The sequence below is a fragment of the Danio rerio genome, chromosome 12, assembly GCF_052040795.2.
Source record: "Danio rerio strain M-AB ecotype USA chromosome 12, GRCz13ab, whole genome shotgun sequence".
NCBI classification, from domain to species: Eukaryota; Metazoa; Chordata; class Actinopteri; order Cypriniformes; family Danionidae; genus Danio; species Danio rerio.
In genome coordinates, this window is record NC_141032.1 from 35,040,634 (window position 1) to 35,065,045 (window position 24,412).

Below are 24,412 nucleotides of genomic sequence, written 5' to 3' on the forward strand. Positions count from 1 at the left end.
GAGCAGAGACCATAAATAGACTTGAAACCTGCTAATGGAAGTCATTATTATGAATTTATGCTTTGAAAAAACATAAATCATTATGGATTGTTTCAAATTGGCACCAGCTCAGCCATGAATAACCACGTTCGTGCTGAGCTCAACTGAAATGCTGCTGTAATAGATGGGGAGAAAAAGGATGGGGTAAAGGTCTAGCGTTTGATAGGAAATAATGTACTGTAATGGGCAGGGGGGAAAGGAGTCTTTAAGAGTTGAATTTAATTTGAGGATTCTTATCTATTATTATTAGAAGAATTGTCGACATGATCAACAAAAATGTATTTACAGTCTTGTTAAACAAACCATTTAACATTAAATTTAAGAAATCCATTCAGCATTTTATTTAATTTTTTTGCTTTATAATTATTTAAATGCTGTTTTTCTCTTGTAAATTTTACTTGGTGAACATAACTTGATCGCCCAATGTAGTTAAGCAGGGCTGCACCCAGTCAGTACTTGGATGGAAGACCACATGGGAATGCTATAGGTTGCTGCCGGAAGCGGTGTTAGTGAGACTAGCGGGGGGGCACATAACCTGTGGTTTTTGTGGGTCCTAACGCCCCAGTATAGTGAAGGGGACTCTTTATTGCTCAGTGAGCGTCGTCTTTCGACTTCATCATGTTTTCTCTCCATCAATTACCTGGTGTGCGGTCTAGAGCAAAATGGCTGTCACCGTGTCATTCAGGTGGCTGGTGCATACTGGTGGTGAATGTGGAGATTCCCCCTTAAAATGAAATTAAGCGCTTTGAGTGTCCAGAAAATTTTAAATATTATTATTAAAAAAAAAAAAACTATTCACAAACTTTTGAATGGCAGTGTACATTTTCATCAGGCTAAAGGCGACAAGTATTGTGAATGAGAGACTATACAGTAATACTACAGTATGTCTGGATTGTGGCAACTTTTATATACAATGTAGGTTGTTGTGCTTCATTACTGTGCAAAATAAGGCAGTTTAGTAGATCCACGCTTGGATGTTTTGAGGTGTGTGTGTGTGTGGGTGTGTGTGTGTGTGGGTGTTAGTCAGAATTAATATTTTATCAAAACCTGCTGTTTCTTAGCAGGACTTTTGTGTTATAAAGCCAGGAAATGATGCATGAGTGTGAATGAATTATGCAGTCTATGGATTTCGTACATACTGGAGTTTACACACATATATATATATATATATATATATATATATATATATATATATATATATATATATATATATATATATATATATATATATTTTTTTTTTTTTCATTACAGTATTTCATTTCATTATATTCCTGGGTTTATTTAATTAATTTTGTACTTAATTATTAATACATTTATTTATTTTTTTATTGTATTTAGTATTTATTTGTTTTATTTCATTTTATTGATTTTAATAATGACATTTATACATTACCATTGTGTATAATAAGAAATAAATTATTAATACATAATGGCGCAGTGGGTATCGCTGCAAGGAAGAAGGTCACTGGTTCGAGCCTCTGCTGGGTCAGTTGGCATTTCTTTGTGAAGCTTGCATGTTTTTCTTGCTTACCTTGGGTTTCCTTTGGGTGCTCCTGATTCCCCACAAGTCCAAACACAGACACTGTAGGTGAGTTAAATAAGTTAAATTGTCCGTAGTGTATGTTTATTGTGAATGGGAGTGTATGGGTGTTTCCTAGTGATGGGTTGCAGCTGGAAAGATATTCGCAGCGTAAAACATATGCTGGATAAGTTAGTCATTCCGCTGAGGCAACCCCAGATTAATAAAGGGACTAAGCCGAAAAGAAAATGAATGAATGAATAATAATAATGATATTAATAATAATAATACAATTATACTTCTGCCACCCTCCTTTAAACCGCTTGGTTTTATCCATTTTTCTTTTACATATTTTAAGTAGGTTTAAATAAATATATGTCGTGTCATCTGAACGTAGGTATTTTACATAAATATTTTGCAGTGTTTGCATGTCCTTTACTGCATAGAATTCATGAAAATAGAAATAAAATAACATTCATTCAAATGATTTAAAATTAAATCATTAAGTTGATTTAAAAAGTACCTAAATAGTTTTGCATTTTGTATTTCTTTTCTTTAGTTGAATAAATTTTCTTTTTTTTTCATTCAAATATTTAATCATCAAAGATTTTAAAAAGATAAGTGTAAAAATCTTGCCTCATCTCATTCTCTTGAACCCAGTCTCGTCTCGTAGAGCAAGCGTTTGGTCACAAACCTAGTATTTATATATTAAACTGAATGACAATTATTTTATGCTTATTTTGTAATTTAACTTTCACAAAAGTTATTTAAAACATTAAAATATACCTTACTTTATGTATACTTTTTTTATTAGTATTAATGTTCTATTTATTTAGCATTTTCTAGTACTTAGTTTGAATGTGTTTATTCTCACAATTTGCTTAGTAAAAAAAAACATCTAAAGAAAAAACCATATAGCTTGCATAAATCGCCCCATCAGCATAAATTATTCTGCAAACAAGAAGATTCCAACTTCTCATTTTGACATGTGTGCTAGAACCTCCTGGTAAGCTGTTCCCCATTGCTATTCATTTGTAGTTGGTGTTCTGGCTCCAGCTTGTTATCCAGCTTTTGCGCTATTCAATTGCAGGGCAGATCCAAGCATTGAATACCAATGGGCATAATTCTTTTTTACCTGAGTTTCAACTGGCAACGCAATTGGATGAGGTTGATTCCAACAATCACATGGCTGTTTGCACTCAGCAGGATGACAGTGGGCAAGCTTGATGAAATTAAAAAAGTCAAGGTAGGCGCTACCCTGTTGAATTTGCAGACAGCCGAGCTGAAAATGGGCCAAGTGTTGGAAAAGAACGAGGAGAGGGGGGAAAAAGCAGAGCATGAACTAAATCAAGCCCCTTAATTGGCTTGTTAAGACATGAAAGAGTCGACTGAGTGGGGTGGCCTTGAAGGAAAAGTATAAAAGGGTTGGAACAAGAGAGCAACAGACGGGAAGGAGGATAATAGAAGAGAAGGGAGGGCGCGAATAAAAAGCTGAAGTTAAGTTGACCGACAACTTTGTTTAATTTGGCCGTTTTTAAAGAGTGATTGGGAAGCCGGAGCTGTTTGCCAGGGAATGAGATTGTGGCATGCACTGGGCCAGTTTGATGAAGCCATTACGGGCCCCCTTCTCTCGTACTCAATCATTGTGACACATCAATAGGTGCGTTAGATGGTCATTCTTCAAAAAGCAAGAGACCCACCTAGCCTACAGTACTAATCGCTCCAATCATCCAGTGAAAAACCCAGAACCTTTGAGCCTTTGTAGCCGTGACCCCTTTCCCAGCCTAAAACCAGCCAACCTTCTGTTGCAGAGCCAGTGTAATTCTTTATCCTTCAACTGGTTGGGAATAAAATCCACAGAGCGGAATAGAGCAAGAGATGGATTCCAGGTGGATTTTCCACAAAACTAGTTTTTCGCTGAGGTGACGTGATGGAAAACATTGTGTGAAGCAATCTCAGATATCGTTTAGTGTTGAGTCAGGCTTTCAAGACCTTTGACCTTTTGTTAGATTTCAGTAAGACTGAGAGATATTTATTGTTTTAACAATGAGTGAGCTGACATTAAATTTATCACTCACTTTGAAATAAATAAATAAATAAATAAATAAATAAATAAATAAAGCACTGTTTGCAGATACAAAAGCATTCAATGCAGGGTAAAACATTAGAATAACCCTACAATTAACCCTGGATAAAGGTGGAAAAAGGGGAGGAGGGGGGTTTCTTTCAGACGAAGATAGTTATAGAAAATAAATGAGAATATATATAATGACTTGGGATCCTTTGATTGGTGGATCATGATTAGCTAATGAGGGCCAGCTGGGTCAATCATAAGCATGTGCTCCTCTCGAAATTAGTTTAAAATTAAACTTCACTTAAACTAGCTACAGTACCAGCACAAACACACACTTGTAAAAATAATGTTTGTTTTTTTGTTTTTTTCACAACAGCTTTTTAATATTGTAACCAGGGCTTGACATTAAAAGCCGCCAACCTGCCAAACGCGGGTAGATTTCAGCTGTGGCGGGTTAGACAGACACTCCCACTAGCCACTTTGGCTATTTGGAAATAGTTTTTAAATTGTAGTTTTCTTAAAAGCAGTGGTCGACAATAAAGGATTGTCCAATATTTGTGCAAATGTGATCTTAGAACTGAGAAGCACTACGACTGACAAAAATAACCGTGTTCACGTGAGCAAAAGAAAGCAGGTGAATAACGAATGAGAGGATGATCACTTGCACGCATCACATCACCTGTGAACGTGCTCCTGTTAACTTGCAAGAAGCAACCATGCCTACTGAAAACATGATTGTGCACACACAGTCCTGCTGCTTTCAAGAGCTCAAGATTTAAAAAATTGTAAAGCAGCAGCTATCACTGCTTTCGTTTTAGTTATTTTGTGAACAGATTATAAACATGCCTAACATTAACCATGTGCGCACAATCACCCTTTTATTGTCACTCACGGTATGTTTTACAGTTATTTTTGTTAATATGGTTTGATTATCATAATTTTTTTTACAATAACATTGCTTTAATTTTAACTACCCCATTTTTGTGTAGTTAACTGGTGATCTGGGAGCTTTACCCAGATTTTTAAAAATGTTGTTATTATTATTATTTTTTTAAGAAAAATTGTTGAATTAAAAGTACATGTATACGGCCATATTTTGTTTGATTTAACACATTTAAAATTTGTGGCTGAGAAATAATAATTTATTTTTGTTTAGTGTGATCAGAGATAAATTTTTTAAATCTTTGATTTTGACCCTTAAACGTCATGTGAAATAAAATCTAATTGCAATGCAACATAACACATTTGCTCATGCACATTGAGCAAGCTAATATAAAACACACAGAAAGAGTGAAATGAATGAGGGCGCTTGTGGACATGACACAAAATCAAGTATTTTTAACATGTCACATTTATTTAAATAAAATATGTTTTCCCAGCAACTAAAGTGTGGCTAGTGTAAATGGCAAGTGGCTAATAATGTTAAAATCTACTAGCCACAACGGCTGGGATCAAAAAAAGTTAATGTCAAGCCCTGATTGATTGAACAGTAAAAAAAAAACATCAATATTTTTTTCTTCTCAACATTGCACACATTTTTTTGAGTTGATTCAGAAGAATAGTCTCTTCCATTTCAGAAATGAAAGTTTAAAGAATGGGAAGCATTGAAGGCAATAGTCTTTACTGTGTTTCAGCTCTGCTCTTGTTGGCGTTGTATCACAATGTGCTTCTTTCAGCAGCAACAGCAATCAGATTACACTGCGTTTCCCGTGCTAATATTTCTGCTTTGGCTCTGTCATTTTTCTCACTCTCTGGCAATGGCGTATGTTCTGGTAAATAACACTTCCCTGTGTGTGTTTTCCAAGTTAAAAAATACATATATTCTTGTGTTTTATATTGGCAAGTATCAGCTGATATTTAAACTTTTACAATGAGTCTCTCAAGTGATGTCAATGTAGCTTTGACTTATTTTGTAATTGTAAGGTTATGATGTCTAAATTCATTTTTAGTCTTTTTTTATTACTTACACTGTTTTATTGAACTGTAATAATAACAATTAGAGTTTATGAAGTGATTTGTTTTTCGTTTAGCATTGCATTGGTAATTTGGTTAAATATTGTATGCTTTAATTTTGTCATACCAAATTCAATTCTAAGACAGTAAAAGTAACTGCTTTTAGTGTTTTATTATATTTTAATTGTATGTATATATATATATATATATATATATATATATATATATATATATATATATATATATATAAAATCGTTTATAATCTAAAAATTCAGTTAATTACAGAAATACAGAATTTATATACTCATCAGTTTACCAGCTCAAAACATTTAGCTTGTTGCCATCAGACAGAAATAACAGCACATCTCTATGAGTCAGCAAGGTCTTTGAGTTCACCGGTGATCTGTGTGTGTGAATGACCGAGCCGCTCTTTCTCACTCATCCTCTATAGCTGGTATGGGTGCGCCAGTGTGCCCGTCTTTGAAGCACTCCACATAACCGGATTCTTTAGCTACACCTCAGCAGGGGGTGGAGAGAGGATGAGGATCCTGGGACGCGTCATGCGGGCTACAGTTGCTTTTGTAGGGCTGCCTCCAGCCACCCACTGCAGTAATCAAACTAAGCCAACCTGACCCAGTTTGTTGCCGCCGCTATCCGCTATCCCAGGCTTCATTCCTCTCGCTCACATCCATGTTTCCTTTGCTAGTACCCATATTTTTTTCATGACTCCCTGCCAGGCTTCCCACTCTCCACCTTGTCCACTCTTCTGTATCCACACACAAATAACACTCTCGGTTTAAATGCCCAAATCTCCACCTCTACGCATCTGAATACAGTTGATGGCAAAATTATTAGCCCTGATGTGAAATATTTATTCTTTATCAAATATATCTCAAGTGATATTTAGCCAGCGTCAGGATGTGGATGCACCAGGGCACTGTTTTTTGCACATGCCAGTGTTTATGAATAGATTACATCACAAAGAACATACAGTAATCTTCACAAACTATACATCAGTCTAAAGCTACAACCTCAAGCAGCCATTGTAGCTAGTTGTTTTTCAATGAAAAGCTTATAAAGAAGTTGTATAGAAAATGTTTAGATATGGAGTACGTCACTGTAATAACAAGACATGCAATCATTCATTGCTGTATATCATGGTTTGTTTTGAAAGGTAACAACATCCCATCAAACACATTTAGTCGACCGACACAATAGTGTTGAACTATGAATGGTAATTCATTTGTTTATGTCACTATTTCTTCCGGAGACCAGTTGTTTATATTGTTAATTGTTACTTACCCATGAAATGGCGTTTTTGTACCAAAAAGCAAGTCAATGTGATCTCTTACAGTGTTACAAATAAAATGAGACCACAAACTGAATAAAAAGTCAAAGTTTTTAAATCTAAACAGAACAATTGCGTGTTTTGACGTTTTGCATAAGAGATCTGTGAGCCAGTTCTAGCCAGTAACTTCCTAGTTTTACAGATGGAGAATAAACCCTTTTCACAAGCGTTTAATGGTCACCAGCATCTTAAATTTAAAGTTTTTAATATTTAGATTTTTTTTTTAAATCTATGAACATATATGCATTTCTGTATGTATCATATCACCTTCGCCTCAAACTACAAAAAATGAATTACCGCTTGTGCGAGGCGTTTCTAATGCAGCATCTATGGGACAGGACGGTAAGTTTGATGTTATTCCTTTCTCTGGCTGCCGTCACCAGTCTCTCACATTTTTTTTCTATTTTCTGAGCATCTTTATAACACCATCATATAGTTTTCTTTTATTATTTCAGCAAATAAGACTAAAAAAATACTTGTTGTATACTCTCATTTATTGCGCTCTGAGTTTTCCCAACTGTAATGATTTCTGCTACTGAAAAACTAGGAAATGTGAAAAGGGTCTATTTAGCCAGTAGCTGCATGATTCTTCTGACATATGGTGATGTTTATTCATCTATTGGATGCGTTGATATTTTATTGTTCTCTGTGCGCTGTCACTGGTTCAGTGGAGCAAGGCAATTTCCACAGTATTTCTCAAAATATATATATTTCTTGTCTTAATAGTATTATTTGTTTTATTTTGGCTAGAATAAAAAAAAAACATTTAAAGGTCAATATTATTAGCCCCCTATGGTTAGAATGGTCAGGCAAGCAACATTCAACAGGAAAAATAACAACACAGGAGAGAAAAAAAAAAACAGATGTATACGGGTATACTAGATGTATATGAGTTGTCGTCAATGCAGACAGATGGTCAAAAGGCAGGAAATGCAAGACAAAAACACGGAAGGCAAGGAAAGGGAAATGCGTCGGAATATCACAAAAACGCAAGATTTAAACACAGAAGGCAAGGGAAATGCTTCGTAATATCACAGTAAATTAAACAAGACTCTGCAACTTAATCCTAATGTTGCTATACATACATTCACCTCAAACGCCCCCTGAAGTTTTCGGAATGCACAGGTTTGGTTAGATGTGATATAATTTCAACTGAAACATCAAGACAGGTTGGGGCATATCAAAAGCTCCTCCTCCTTTTGTAAAACTAGCCAATAGCATTCAATTTACTGTAAATCACAGCTCTGCTAGTCAGAGTCATTGAGCTAAAGCATATCTGACTATAATAGCAAGGCTGAGTCTGTCTAGCCATTTCTCCACTTGAAATTGAGCATTCAGTATAATTCAAATGGCTCCAATACATTTTATGTCCCCTGCCAACTCGCATATACGATTCACAGCATGCTGTCTCGTCTCTGGGCGAGTCACCTGACACTAACATGAAACCAGACTTCATTAACCCCAATGGAAATCATATTTACACTGTAATGTCTATCCCCTATATAGAAATATAGAAAACTGTAACTGTGTAACAGACTTCATTTTGAATGTCCTAGTTGCCTGCATGCTGAGTGTGCAATGTATTTCCCCCCTCAGAGCATGCTGTAGAGAGACTAGTATTCATTAGTTCCTCCTCTCACTGTTACAACTAATAAACATGGAGGAGTTTGGATCATCACTGTGTCTGCTACTGCCTTATTTTTACTTTTAATTTTCTTATATTTGCTAGTGTTCAGGCAAACCCACAGTGTAAACGCTCAGTTACTTTTGTATACAGTAAATGACCAATTTCAACTACAGCAGAAGTAGTGGGCATACCCTTAAGATATTTCTTAAAAACCTTGTTTTAAAAGATAATGTTTTTAGCAGAAATATATATTGCTGTGGTTACTAACTCACAAGAGTGGTCTATTAAAATCAGCTGGTATTTTGTGTCAATGTAGAACAACTCCAATATAACTTCACTTCAAACAAAAATTGCACATTGTTACTTTTGGCCCCATAGGCAGAGACGAAAGTAACATACGGGTTGGTCAAAAGTAATAACAATATTTGCTAGATTTAGTGGCTTAATCTTGTTTATTTAAATAAAATGTTGACCTATGACCTAGACTATGACCTTGTTAATGTTGACTGCAGACATATTTTGTCCTTTATTTTTGCACAAAAAAATAAACTACATTTAAATTAAAAATTTTACTTCCGTCAAATGTTTCAAAAGCAATCCACCATTGCAAAATGTAATAAAAAATCTATAATTTTTGAATATGTTTAAATTATTATTATTGGCAATATGCATTATTATTATACAACATCTGAGTCAAAACACTGAAAACTAATGTGGAAGTGAAAAATAACATGGCCATTAGCAGTGAGACATAAATAACTATTACTTTTGTCCCCACAGAAAAACCTGATTTACTTTTAAACTGAAAAACTCAGACATTTCAAACTCAAGGATGTGTTATTGAACTAAAAAAACCTGTAGATTGATCATTAGTGTGAAACATGAAATAACAAAAACAACTTACAATAAGGACAAAGGAACCACTACAATAATTTACTTTCTGCACTTAAAAACTGAAATTTGGAGCTAACTAATATTTGGCAGCTCCATCAAGGGTCGTATGCTAACACTCAAAAAAATTTAATATTCACTTTCAGGTGGACTTTAAGTTTTCAAGGGACAGTTTACCCAAAATCACACCAGTCAGTTTACCCAAAATCACACCAGTCAGCACTCCTATTTTTGCCGGAATTCTTCCATATTTTACCATTCTATCCTGCTATCATTCCGTTCAATTATTCTCCCATGCTTTTCTTATATTTTGAATCTTTCTCTAAAAAGCGAAAGTAACATCAAACACAGAGCTGGTCTCAAAATGTGATATACGGTTGAACTCAGAATTATTAGCCTCCCTTTGAATTTCTTTTTTTTTTATTATTATTTTTTTTTATATTTCCCGAATGATGTTCAACAATGTTTTATTTGTTTTATTTTGGCTAAAATAAAAGCAGTTTTTAATAATAAAAAAAAAAGCTTTTAAGGGCAAAATTATTAGCCCCCTTAAGCTATATTTTTTCAGAGAGTCAACAGAATAAACTATCATTACATTACAATAACTTGCCTAATTACCATATCCTGCCCTGTTTACCTAATTAACCTAGTTAAGCCTTTAAATGTCACTTTAAGCTGTATAGAAGTGTCTTAAAAAATATCTAGTCAAATATTATTCACTGTCATCTTGGCAAAGATAAAATAAATCAGTTATTATAGATACATTATTAAAACTATTATGTTTAGAAATGTCCTGCGTTAAACAGAAATTGAGGAAAAATTAAACAAAGGGGTTAATGATTTAACTGTAATTGCCAGAGCTGTACAAGAGAAAATTATTATTTTGGTATGAAAGCACATTGAAACGAATATAAAAATGTCTGTTCACTTTCTTTCCATTAAAGCTGTTTGTCGATCGTCTCCCTTGCATGCAATCTCTGAATCAGTGAATGCATTTATTAGCTCTGACTGATGTACTCACTACGTAGTGATACACACACTCTTCCCAGATGAGCTTCTGTACATGCTACTTAAAGAGGAGTGAAAATGGACACTTTGGGATTTGGGTGTATGTTTAAACAGACAAATACAGGTAATAATGTAGACATGTCCACACTGCTTGTTTTATTTTAAACACAGCAAATTTTCTCTTAAATAAACATAAACAGTTATTAAAGTAATCGAGTGCTTTCATTAGCCTATAGATGTGTGCATTGTTTAAGTGACATCTCTGTTATCAAACAATTAATATAAGAGATTCTTTCGCTGCTCTTAACTAAATAACTGTAGTAACTTTAATCAATATTTAAATACAGTGAATAAAAAGTGAACAAGATTTTATAACTTCTGTATAGACCATTGATTTTTATCGGCTATACCTTTTATTTTATTGTCAATATTTTCTAATGTTTGCTATGTATTTTATCATTTGAAGCTAATTGTTGTCCTGTATTTTTACTTCGCAGTGTTGATGGGTATGCCCAAAATGGGTGAAAATATACTCACAATTTATTCCCCCCGTCAAGCAGTTCCAAACATTTATGAGTTTCTTTATTCTGTTAAACGCAAAAGAAGATATTTTGGAGAATGCTGACAACCTGTAACCATTGATATTCATAGTAGGCAATTACTATGGATGTATAATGGTTACTGGTTCCAACTTTCTCCAAAATATCTTCTTTTGTGTTCAACAGAAAAAAGAAAGTCAAACAAGTAAACAAGTCTGGATCAAGTAAGCTTTTAGTTTTAGGTGAACTATCCTTTTCAAACTAAAGCTGTTTAGGCGATGATGCTTCTTATTATTTTCCGGGCTACGGTTGTTTTTGTAGACCTTGTCCACTGTTCGTTATCCACACACAAACACTCCTCAGATTAAACGGCCAAATCTGTGGCTCTATGCATCTGCGCTGCTCTATAGGCGAGTGGAGTAGGAGGCACTAACAGAAGGAGAAGCAACATCAACCCTGCTCGCCTGACAGGTCTCTCTCTCCCACAGAGGAAGGATGAATTAGACGGAAGGTGCTACAATAGCCAGGCTGATTCGCACACGGCCCTCTGGGTTTCACTCCCACTGGCCTCTGCTTTGCTGCCTCTGAGCCCCATGCTGCTCTACTCCCACTGCAGCCACCGGGGTGAGGATCATTACCTCTGACAAGAGCTTCTCCATGAGTAATCACTAGTGTAGGAAACCCAACAAACACCCGTTGCAGCGCCGCCTCGGCTTAGTCCAGACTCCTCTGCATCATATACGTGGCATCTCTGGTTCCTGCCTGTGGTGGTGAAGGAAACATTCACCTGAAAATGAAAGTTCTGGTATTATTTAGTATTATGCTCATGTCATTTTAGATAGATTATTGTTCCGCGAGAGACACAATGGTTGCACAATCTTTTTTTTATTTTTTATAAATGTTCACAAGGCGGTTTTCTCTGTGATGGCTGTTCATGCTGCTCTACGTGAAAGTGTTGTGTACAAAATTGTGTGTTTTCAAATCAGACTAGTTGGTGGGTTGCCTGAATAAGTGAGTTCTTAAAAGCAATTGTTTACCTGAATGTGAAAATTGTGGTTTTCTTACGGTCTTTTTTTATGCTTTTTGTAATTCACCCTAGTGTGTGCGTGCATTTGTGTGCATGCTGATGTGTTATTTGTTCAACACCAAGTTTTTCATCCAAGTTTAGTTTAGTTACAGTTTTGTTTTTATATATTTTTTATTTTATTTTATTTTATTTATTTTAATTTATTTTATTTTATTTATTTGTTATTTTTTTATTTTGATTTGTTTATTTCATTTAATTTAATTAGTTTTTTATTTGTTTTTATTTTATTTTGCTTTGTTTAATTTTATTTTGTTATTTTGTTTTTATATTTAATTTAATTTAGAAGAATTAAATTTTTATTTGTTTATTTTATTTTGTTTTGTTTTTACATCTTGTTTAGATTTAATTACTTTTATTTTATTTGTTTTTGTTTTGTTTTTTTACATTTTGTTAAATATAATTTAATGAATTTTATTTGATTTTTATTTGTAATTTTAACATAATTTATTTTAACATAATTTATTTGTAATTTTATTTGTAAGTTTTTGTTTTATTTTTTTTTATATTTTGTTTAAATTAATTTAATGTTGTTTTTTATATTTTGTTTAATTTAATTTCTTTAATTTATTTTTGTTTTCATTTTATTTTGTTTTGTTTTTTATATGTTTTGTTTAATTAATATTTTATTTTATTTATTAATAATTTTTTGTTTTGTTTTGTTTTTGATCTAAATGTTGTAGTTTTTCCAATACACATAATTTTGCATTGCTGTTTATGTAATATGATTATTTTTGTTTTGTCATTCAGCAAAATATTTTGTTTTGTAGTTCAACCAAACAGTGTTGTTGTTTTTCCAGCTAAATGTGTTACATTTTTTGGTTCACACCCTTGTGATTTTTATTTTTTTGGCAATCTGAATTCCCAAAGGTAGAACATTGCCCATTTATTTATTTACTTTACAATACATACCCATCAAACACCATATAATAACAACATTGCAGTGAGGTAACATAGATACTGCTGTGACTCATTCAAGCTTTAGCAAATGTGTTTACTAGGAAACATTTAAATGGAACAATCTGAAATTTACCATTGTTTCCATCTATGAAGCTGTCAAAAGTAATTCCCCATTCCAGGTTCTTATTGATATAACGTGTTTCATCAAGGCACATGAGAACAATTTACAGCAGCGGCATGTCATTTGTATCTAAACTCTGAGCTTTTTCAGAGAGTGTCATAATGCTGGCCCACCTTTCATTTGACCTAATGATATAATACACATCTGTGAGGAGTGTCGAGGCTCGCACCATCTATTCTGCTATGAAAATTGGACATGACCCCTCATTAATGCATTAGTGATAATGCTCGCCGTCAGCCTCTCCGCCTGGCTTTCTTTTCCGCTCTGCTTAGAAGCAGCTCAGTGATGATATTGGAATATCAAAACCTTTGCTCTAACATAAAATTGCGCTATTACCCATAGGAAAACAAGCAAGAACCAAGTCGGAAAAAAAGCACTAGCGGTTAAAGTGATTTTCTCCCAGATTCAATAAGTTGTAAATCAGTGAGCACCCTTCCTGCGATTACAGCATTATTTACTCGGAGAGGCCAAGTCTCCTTTGCTGTCCTGTGCCTCTTAAACAATGAAACAGGAGAACTGCCTGGACTTTATGAACATAAAACAAGTTAGCCGACACAGTCGTTTCGCATTCCCACTATTGCAGCTGTCAGGGAAAGCAAATCAAAACTGTGAATGGCTTTTTGTTGTTTTGTGTGTGCGTGTGTGTTTATGTGTGTATGTGGTTTTTTCCCCCTCTCTCTCTTTCTCTCAGTGTGACTTCAAGCATAGGGATCATTTGTTCTTTTTCTCTGTCATCGCTGCCAACTGCTCTTTTCTAAATAATGCACTTTCCACAATAATGGCCACAGTAATACCCAGCCACAGAAATATTATCCTCTGTAATTTTTCCCTCGTTTTTCAATGAAACAGCATTTTTCTTCCTCGCAATCTCACAGACAACGCGCTTAGCTTAATGAGTGCGGCTGATAAAAATATCGACTCTCACAAAATCGCCAATGCAACATGTTAAAAAATCATTCTAATTACTATGTGACCTGACATGAAATATTTCTAGACCAGATGAGATCAAAACAGCTCCCTGCTGGGCTTCTCGCTCGGCTTAAGCTGTTCTGCTGCTTTCATCCATTTTCAACTTTTTTTTTTCTTTGTGTTCTTCTTCTCTTTTCTCTCCATTTTTATTTATTTATTTACAAAATGCTCATGTGGCCATGTGAAATCATGCCAGTACTCTTAGGGGTATAAATCCTTGCTTGTTAAAAAAAGAAAGGGGGTTCACCAAAAACCTTATTTTTTATCTTTATTTATTTATTTATTTATTTATTTATTCATGTATGTCTTTTTTACTCATATTCCTTGCATGTGTGTTTTTGTGTGTATTGTATAGCTATCGACCACTTTCTGGCATACTGGTCTGTTCTGATTTCTAGTTACAGTATGTGCTTGAGGATTACGTTTTTTTTGTAAACTACCAATACAATTTATTTAAATATAGCCAAAAATATAGCAAAATATTTTAATGTGTTTTAGACATGTTTATATGCATTTGTGGACAGCATAATTTCAATACAACTTCAGAAGAATTTAGAGATCATTATTTCATTGAATAAGCCAGGTTACCAACAAAACATATGAATTCTTTTGTTATTGTGAATAATAGTCATTGTTTAATGAACAACTATAATGACAATATGTTTTATTTGGAATTTCGACCGTGTATAGAGAACTGAGGATTGGCCTCTCTTTTATTATCCTGAATAGTAACTCCACATGATTCCATGTAATCTGGATTACATAATCAGATTACATAAAATAAGCATTTGTAATTTGATTAAATTGCTTTAAAATGTTCAGAATCCGATTTATGCATTACCTGATTACATAATATGTACACTAAAGCAGCACTTTATTTATAATCTTTTAAATGTCCCTGTTCTCCCTTGCACTGTAAAACTCAATAGGTTAAGTTAACTCAAACTGTTTGAGGAAACCGATTGCGGCAAACCATATAAGTTTTGAAACAAAATGGTTTGAGTACTGTAAACTTATACAGTATATTGTGTCACATGCACATATGTGTTGATATCATCAAACTTTTAGTGTTAGTAACATTTTAAGTTACTACTCAAATGGTTTGGTATTCCTACTAGTATTAGAGTTAGGTTAACACAAAAAAATATAATTATTTAATTCATAACCCATTTGATTAGAGTTCTACTTAATATAATCAGTTTATGAGTTACTGTTTCATTACTATTTATTAATGAAACTCTTTTTCATTGAGTTAAAAAAAACTTTTTTTAATTATATGTTTACTAACTTTTTTCATTTAGATATTTTCACTGTTAGGTTTTACAGTGTAGGATTTTTGTGAACACCTGGTTCACATGTTCAATTGTTTGCAAACGCCATTATCTTATCAGCCAACCACATGCCAGTGACTTAGATATGGCCCAGATTATCTTCCAAAATTTAAACTGAGCATTAGAATAAAGAGAAGAAACTTTTAAAAAAGGCAATATAACCAAACAAAATCCTTCCCTGTGGTTTCTTTGAGGGGAAAATAACAGTGTACAGGTTTGGATCAACATGAGGGTGAGTAAATGATGACAGAAAATGTCATTTTTGGCTGCAGAATTCCTTTAAGCCAACAATGGCATGCCGTAGGACAGAATTAGCACAGGTCCACAACACAGACACCTTTGGAGATGGGACGCAAAACCTTAAACCACCTGCTCTGTAAATACAGATTTACAAGTCTAAATACCCACCAAGGTCTTTCTTCATAGTTGCATCATTAAATCCATGAACCTCCTTTAAAATATTTGAGGCATTTCTGTCAAATGCCAAATTAAAGAATTATTACTGAGACAGATACTTTCCAGTAGGCAGTGGGAAGCTGTAGCCTTGTGCCAGAAACAGAATTCAGTGCTTTAGATGCTGCTTGTTTGAATCCCCCACGCTCTGGAGGAAGGCCAAGCAGAAGGATCTGCCTGGCATGAGCGAGATGCTATTAATCGCCTGTTCAATATGAACTCACGATCTCATGCTGAGATGTTTGAATAAGGGAGACCTTGTCATGGATTAGCATACTAACTGACATATGGGCCATATCCTCGATGTAAACATCAGCGGTATACTGCTACAGTCTACCATGAGCCGATGCTTTTTGTTTGTCGGCTGCTTTTGTCTGCTATTACGATGCAGTTTTGTTGTTCTGATCAGAAGTGGATGGAACATGGGGCCTGAAGTGTTTTGAGCTTGTCCACTGTGTAGCTCTTCCAGAGAGGTAAATGCTCATGTGGTCAAATGTGTTTGAGCAGCCACTAAAGACGACCTCCTGTCTGCCTCTGAATTCTTAAACAACATGGGTCATGTTTTTGAAGCACACCAGCAATATGGGATTTCAACTTTGCCATCTAACATCATACATTTTGGGTTGAAGTCAAAAAATGTAAAAAATAAAGAAAGAAAGATGTTCTCTTGCTGAACTTTGTTCTAACACAAACCCAATTATCAAAAGCATCTGCTCTGAATAATATTTTCTGTTGTTTCCTTTTGTGTTCACATTAACTTCAGCTTAATTTATTTTACAATATCAGATTAATAGATCAGATAAAGTCCAGCTTTCATACAGAGATGGATGCGGCTGTTATTTAGGATGAAAACCCTTAAAACCTACGCAACATTATTGTTCAACTACACATCATCTATCTAAAAATCCAGCATTAACTTGAGCCAGACTTATCTCATGAGGAAACTTAACTATTTTGCATTTTGGCAGTTCAGTGGCGTATTCGTATGAATTATTATGAGTCCAGTCATCTTATTATTTGCCTACTGCAGTATGCAGGAATGGGCAATATTTATGGTACATGTATTTTAAATACACATTTCAAATACAAAATAGTAATTTGTAATTTGTATTTATTAAGATTTATGAGAATGGGTTCATATTTGGTCTCAAAATACTTTAGTGTCTTGTATTTTTATGTTTTAAAATACTGTAAAATACTTTGTAGGAAGTCTACACAATGACATCATCAAAATGTGGCCTCTGATTGATGTATTCTAAGATATTTGCCCAGGCTTGAGATCAGAACAGAAAATTGATTAAGAAGATGGTCAATGATTGGAGTATGGATGGAAGTTATGCAGCACATAAAGAAAATTACTGACAAATGGCATGGGCATATTTGGGAGCAAGTCAACAATCGTTGAAAGTGGTGTAGTGCACAATGCTACGACCAGTAGTATATAATGACAGTATAGTGTACATTTCAGCATCAGCATCTTTGCTTAGGAAATGAGATGGAATAAAATATCAGTCCTTAAGAAAAGGATGAGGTGCCTTCGTCATTTTAGTCTCAGTGCTGCAGTTCCTCTGTATGGTTAATGAAGAAAGATAAGCTAAAGATGCACAATACAGGATATTAGACACAAATACAGTATTTAATAATAGTCCAGTCTATACTGACTGGTCAAAACCCCCAGACCTCCATTAAACGGCAGCGACAGAATGTATGTGAAGAGTTTATTTACAAAACAGATAACTTCATTTTTAGAGATTTCATGTTTTATGTTCAGCATTGAAGATACGATTGGGAAAAAAAAACATGATTTATGGAAATGACTAATACTAGAGATTTTAGTAGTTTTCAGAAGTCATATTTTTACATTAAGTATCAAAGATTTTTGAATTGCAAAAAACTAAAATTCAAACTAAAATAACCTCTTCATATATTACTCTTTTGAAATATAAGACTTAAGAGATGGGCTCAATTTTACTGACCACCCAATGGATGGAAACACAATCATGAGATATAGTACTATATTCCAACTCAATATCTGCATTGCATAATTTTTACAGTGATTGAAGCGATCAAGACAGGAATTTTTGTATGAAATTTGTGCAACATTTATATCAAAATGAAAGGAAAACAAATGTTTTAAATACCTCCTCATGTACAGGAGTAGAGTTGAATAAGGAGGCAGAGAATCTGACTTCAACTTGCTCAGAGAAACGGTGTAGCTGTCAAACACTGTTTACTTCGCTAGGTCAGTTTAATGGTGAAGAGTTTGATTGAATAGGCCTAATGAATGAAGATGTGTGATGAAATGCCATGCTCCCCTGCAAAAGTATTTGATAGTATTTTCAGTAAATACAGTATTTTATTTTGATACCTGTGGTAGCTGCTGTATTTTGTAGTTTATTTTGATACACGAAAAATTGAGGTGTTTGATATTTTATTTTAAAATACATTTCAATGTATTTTTTTGCCCATCCCTGGCAGCATGAATAGCTAAACATGCTGTGGTGTAGAAGCAGGCATTGACATTCCACACTCTGTCATTTTGGGAGATTGGCTTCAATATAAGCTTTTATTTAGACTAGCAAGAACGTTTTGCTTTTTCAAACATGTAGAATAATTTTATGGTACAACGACCTCTTATATGTATAGGACAATACATTTTAATTTCTTGGTTCATAAACCCTTTAATCCAAAGAAAAGAGCCCATGATCTTTTATCATCTCATCATACAGTACTTGAAATATGCTTTGGAATCAGTTTGTAAATATTGTCACGTGAATCCACCAGAATGATGAAACACAGCTAAACGGCCATCTGTATGCAGCCGTTCTGTGCCAAATTTGATAATTTCAGCAAGACAGGCTAGATTAGTGGGACTTAGCCATGTGGGTGGACTTCAGAAGGCATCGATGAAACAATGGTTTTAAGTTGAGTTTCTACATGCCCTTCAGTGCTCTCAGATCAGTGTCGTCACATTTGGGCACGTGCGCCCTCGCTCCTTCATCCACCAAATAAAAAGCTTGTCCCAGAGGTTGTCAGAGCATGAGAACTTATAGCCACCCACGTTCAGCTCCGTCCACAACCTGCTCTCTCATTCCTGCTGTTTCACATGCTTTATCACTTTTTCATCCTCCTCCCCTGCTTTCGCCCGCACACACTAAATCAGGCCATATGAGATTGTTGTCATTCTGGAATTACCCGACAACAGTCCAGCGCTTTATCGTCCTGTGATATGAGACATGCAAAGATGAGAAAGGTTATGCGATTAAAACACATTTTTCTGTGTCTACCAAGTACAAAACAAAACAAATTATAATATGAATAATATATGATGTGTGTATGTATGTTTAGGTGTGCCCTTCAGTGTACTGTATATAATTTTAATTACCAAATCTATCTATCTATCTATCTATCTATCTATCTATCTATCTATCTATCTATCTATCTATCTATCTATCTATCTATCTATCTATCTATCTATCTATCTATCTATCTATCTATCTATCTATCTATCTATCTATCTATCTATCTATCTATCTATCTATCTATCTATCTATCCATCCATCTATCCATCCATCCATCCATTATTTGATCTACTGTTCGTTTAATTGTTCTATCCATCCATTAATTTATCTATCAATCCATCCATCCATCCATCCATCCATCCATCCATCCATCCATCCATCCATCCATCTTTTGTTCTATTGTTTGTTCTATCCATCCATTTATCTATTTATCCATTCATCCCTTTATCCATCCATCCATTCATCCATCATTTGTTATGTCGTTCTATCCATCCATTCATCTATGTATCCGTCCATCCATCCATCCATCCATCCATCCATCCATCCATCCATCCATCCATCCATCCATCCATCCACCCAACCATCTTTTGTTCTATCATTTGGTCTATCCATCCATTCATCTATGTATCCGTCCATCCATCCATCCGTCCATCCATTCATCCATCAATCATTTGATCTACCATTCTTTTTATTGTTCTGTCCATCCAATAAATTATTTATCTATCCATCCATCCATCCATCCATCCATCCATCTATCTATCTTTTGTTCTATCGTTTGTTCTATCCATCCAGTCATCTATTTATCCATCCACCCATTTATCCATCCATCCATTCATCCATCGTTTGTTTCATCTATCGTTCTATACATCCATCCATCTATCATTTGTTCTATTGTTCTATCCATCCATCCATCCATCCATCCATCCATCCATCCATCCATCCATCCATCCATTGTGTGTTTCATCTATCATTCTATCCATTCATCCATCTATCCCTCCATTTATCGTTTGATCTATTGTTCATTCTATCATTCTATCCATCCATTAATTTATCCATCCATCCATCCATCCATCCATCCATCCATCCGTTTATCCATCCATCTATCCATCCATCCATCCATCCATCCATCCATCCATCCATCCATCCGTTTATCCATCCGTTTATTCATCCATCCATTCATCTTTCTTCCTGTCTACTGTATTCTACCCTACTAATACCTACCTATAAATAAAAATAATGAAAACGGATGGTTTAAAATGACAAACTAGTAGTTTTACTGATTGTAAAATCAACAATAGCTTTTCACAATTGTGTAATTTTTTTTTATAATAGTAATGTTGACAGATGATAATAATTACATTGTTGATGGGTAATTATACATAATTCCTAAACACCAAAACGGAATAGTACAGTGAGCATTTAAGGATAGTGATGCTTGTACCCCATTTAAAGCAATGCAAATGAAGAAGAAGCATGCAAAAACAAACCAAAAAAATATCTGGGATTCAAGTCGTGACTCTCTTCCAGGTTTGCAAGATGAATGATCTGTGTTATTGTTGCATTATTTGGACAGGGTGATGAAGGAGCCTGTGACCTGCAGAGGGGAAAGTAAAATATAAGTGACTGATTCCTGCTTCAACAGAGCGAGCAGCTTTTGCCGGTGAGCTCCTGCATCTCATCTGTTCTGTCTTGTGTCATAATCCCATTTTCAGCACAAAATCATTTAGCTCTTTGGCATCACGTATGTCATTAACCTGCTTGGGGTCCGTTCTAATTCACTCTCGTGCTCCTGAGCGGCGCTGTTATATATCAGCCAGACAGAGGCCGATCATCCAGCCGCCTGCTGTCTCTCTGATTATTGTTGACCAGCAAAACACTTGACCTGCAAACGGCAGCACTATGAGAGTAATCTACCTTGACATCTTTGTATCTAATGGCGTAGCAGGATCGATGGGCCTGTGGGCACAAGGAGGCTGAAAGCGGGTGTCCAGCACTGCTCACAACTCATTTAATTAGTCATAGTCAGGGACTCGTTCGGGGCTCCGGGGACTCAGAGTGGCCACTGCTGGCTGGAGAGGAGACTGAGGGAAATCTTTGTAGGCAGTTTGACACCTGGTGCTGGGGGGGAAATGGACGGGTCTCAATGTCCAGCGAATGTTGAAAATGGATTAGCAAAAAAATAAAATAATAATAATAATAATAATAAATAAATAAATAAATAATGCAGTTATGTGATTTATACAGTAAATTGGTTTATAAGCTGGTTCTACGGACATTTCTGCTGTCTTTTAGTTTTTTGTTAGTTTGTTTTACCGCAAATTTATTGTTTTGAAAACTTTGTGTTGTTGGATTTTTGGACAAACATGATTCTGATGATGATTCCAATGATGATGAAATACACAACATAAATACATAAACACACATACATAAATACACATCATAAGGGGAACATTTTAAACATTTACACAATACGATTAAGCGAGAAAATAAAATACTATCTGCTATAAGGTTTACAAAAATTATAGAATATTTTTGACAATAGTAGTAGTAATATGAATAATAATAATGATAATAATAATAATAATAATAATAAAATAATAATAATAATAAATGAATAATGAAAATAATAATGTAATGTGATTGTGAAGTGACAATGACAAAGGGGTGCGGAATATTAACAAAATGATGATGGTGATGACGATGATGATAATAACAATGGTAATAATAAAATAATAATAATGATAATAAAAAATAATAATACTTATAATAATAATATTAATAATAATAGCATTTAAGGGGTGACACGGTTAGCGTTTAAGTAACAAGTTTTGATTATAGGCGGATTATTTTGATTTTTAATCTGATTATTAACGTAAAATTCCCTCAAAACTAATTCTCAAATTACACTCAGTGACTTGAGAAAACACCTATTTTACTTGATCTCATATTTCATGCAAGAAAAAAATCTAAATATTTTTGAACATATTTTACGTGACTAAACAATTAAAACTTTTAGATGAACTACTCTCGGAAACAGTTTCACTGAAATGAAGTGACTGATGAATTTCAGAAAAGGTGCTCAAATAAGCCGAGGAGTGTTTCATCAAGCAGGAGACAGTAGGGCCACAGTTTGCAGGAAAAAAAAAGTTCAATGTATTGACGCGAAGCACAGTAGAGGCTTCCCAGGAAAAGTGGTGCGTCAGCTGCAGGTTTGATGTCCAGGCTCTTGCCCAAGGGGAGGCAGGTTGGCACCCAGAGATATTGACATGGGGACAGATCATTAGCCCTCTCTCTCTCTCTCTCTCTCTTTCTCTCTCTCTCTCTCTCTCTCTCTCCCTCCACCGGCCTCAGTCCCACGTCTCTGTTAAAGGTGCCAGCAGCTGTGCCTGTTCGGCTCAAGGCAAGACACTGCAGGTGAATAGGGTAAAAAAAAAAAAATCTAGTTATCACCATACTTCCTCCTGTTGTGATTAGGAATGGCTAATTTTTTTTTTTTTTTTGTATTACAATTTATCTAAAATGCAGTGCTTTGTTTATATGAATTATTTAATGAAACATGGTCAATTCAACCTCAAACATCTTAAAACTGAATAAAGGCAAGTTCAGAAATTGTTTCATTCATTTATTGATTAATTCATTTATATATTTATAATTCTTTTTTAGTTTATTTTTACAAATAAGATATTTGTTATCTACAGCTACATAAAAATACTGCAAACAGACAGAAAAAAGGTGCATTTTCAAAGGCATATCATAATAGAGTGGTCACTTTTAATTGATGAATGATTCCACATTACTCCATAACCACTAAATAAATATACCCACTAAGCATTCAGAAGCATCCTGGTCTAAAGTCAATCCAATATTAAAGTTAGTAACCTCTTCCTTTCTATCATTATCTGACGTCAGTTTAGACATTTAAAGAGCCCCTATCATGGGTTTTTGAAAATTACCCTCCAAGTGAATGAATACATCCAGCTGAGGTTTAAATCTGAACGTGGAGATAATATGCTGGTGTTTAATGCATTCCTGCATTGGACTCTCACATACACTCTCCGCTACTTAATAACCATGGAGGGTGTTCCTTTCTGTCTCGTGTTGAAACCAGTCGACCAATCATAACAGACTGGAACATTGGACCAATCATAGCAGATTTACCTCACACTAGGGGTTTAGGAACAAATGAATTGCTGAACAAGTCATATAAGAGTCTTTGGCATAATTAGGTAAAAATAAATACATAAGACCCCCAGTGATGGGTTGCAGCTGGAAGGGCATCCGCTGTGTAAAATATATGCTGGATATGTTGGCGGTTCATTTCTCTGTGGCGTACCCTGTTTAATAAAGGGACTAAGTTGAAAAGAATGAATGAATGAATGAATGAATAAATACATAAGACATGTTTTTTGACCTTGCATGCATATCAGCCTGTTGTTGGAGACCCCCAAAACTAAAATATGACCTTTTATAATGCACGATAAGGGCTTTTTAAAGCTTTAACCATATACTGGTAATTTCTGAAACTTGCTTGATTTGTTGTTTCCAGAGTGCCATAATATTGTTTAAAGGCTCAGGCCTTTTCTGGAAGCAGAAGCTCATTTGCATTTAAAGTGACATGCACAAAAACAGAATGTTCTTCAGCGATCTGTGGGGTATTTTCAAGCTAAAACTTCATAGATACAATCTGGGGACTCCAGGGATTTATTATGTTATGAAACATGTTATGAAACGGAGCATAACATTTCCCCTTTTAAAATAATGTATTATAACAGTCATTTACAGAAACAAATAGATACATGGCATCACGGTGGAGCAGTGGGTAGCACAATCGCCTCACTGCAAGAGGGTCACTGGTTCGACCCTCAGCTGGGTCAAATGGCATTTCTGTGTGGAATTTGCACGATCTCTCTGTGTTCGCGTGTGGTTTCTTCTGGGTCCTCTGGTTTCCCCCACAAGACTTGTGCTAGGTGAATTAGGTCCAAAGACTTTCGCTAGGTGAATTAGGTGTTGGCTAAATTGTCTGTAGTGTATGTATGTGAATGAGTGTGTATGGATGTTTCCCAGTGATGGGTTGCACCTGAAAGGGCATCCTCTGTGTAAAACATATGCTGGATAAGTTGGCAGTTCATTCTGCTGTGGTGACTCCTGATTAATAAGGGGACTAAGAATGAATGAATGAATGAATCAAATTGAT

General features: G+C 34.8%; 1 protein-coding gene across 36 annotated transcripts in view; it reads left to right on the forward strand.

The window, feature by feature from the left end:
• The window catches only part of rbfox3a (RNA binding fox-1 homolog 3a), an 886,893-nt gene that overhangs the window by 255,264 nt on the left and 607,217 nt on the right, over positions 1–24,412 (forward strand). For 19 of the 36 annotated variants that reach the window (XM_087276616.1, XM_087276621.1, XM_087276576.1 and 16 more), the window contains one exon: positions 20,792–20,878. The exons of the other annotated variants lie outside the window; for them this stretch is intronic. The gene's annotated coding sequence lies outside the window, so the exon portion shown is untranslated. The remainder of the gene's footprint in view (positions 1–20,791; positions 20,879–24,412) is intronic. 36 annotated transcript variants of the gene reach the window in all.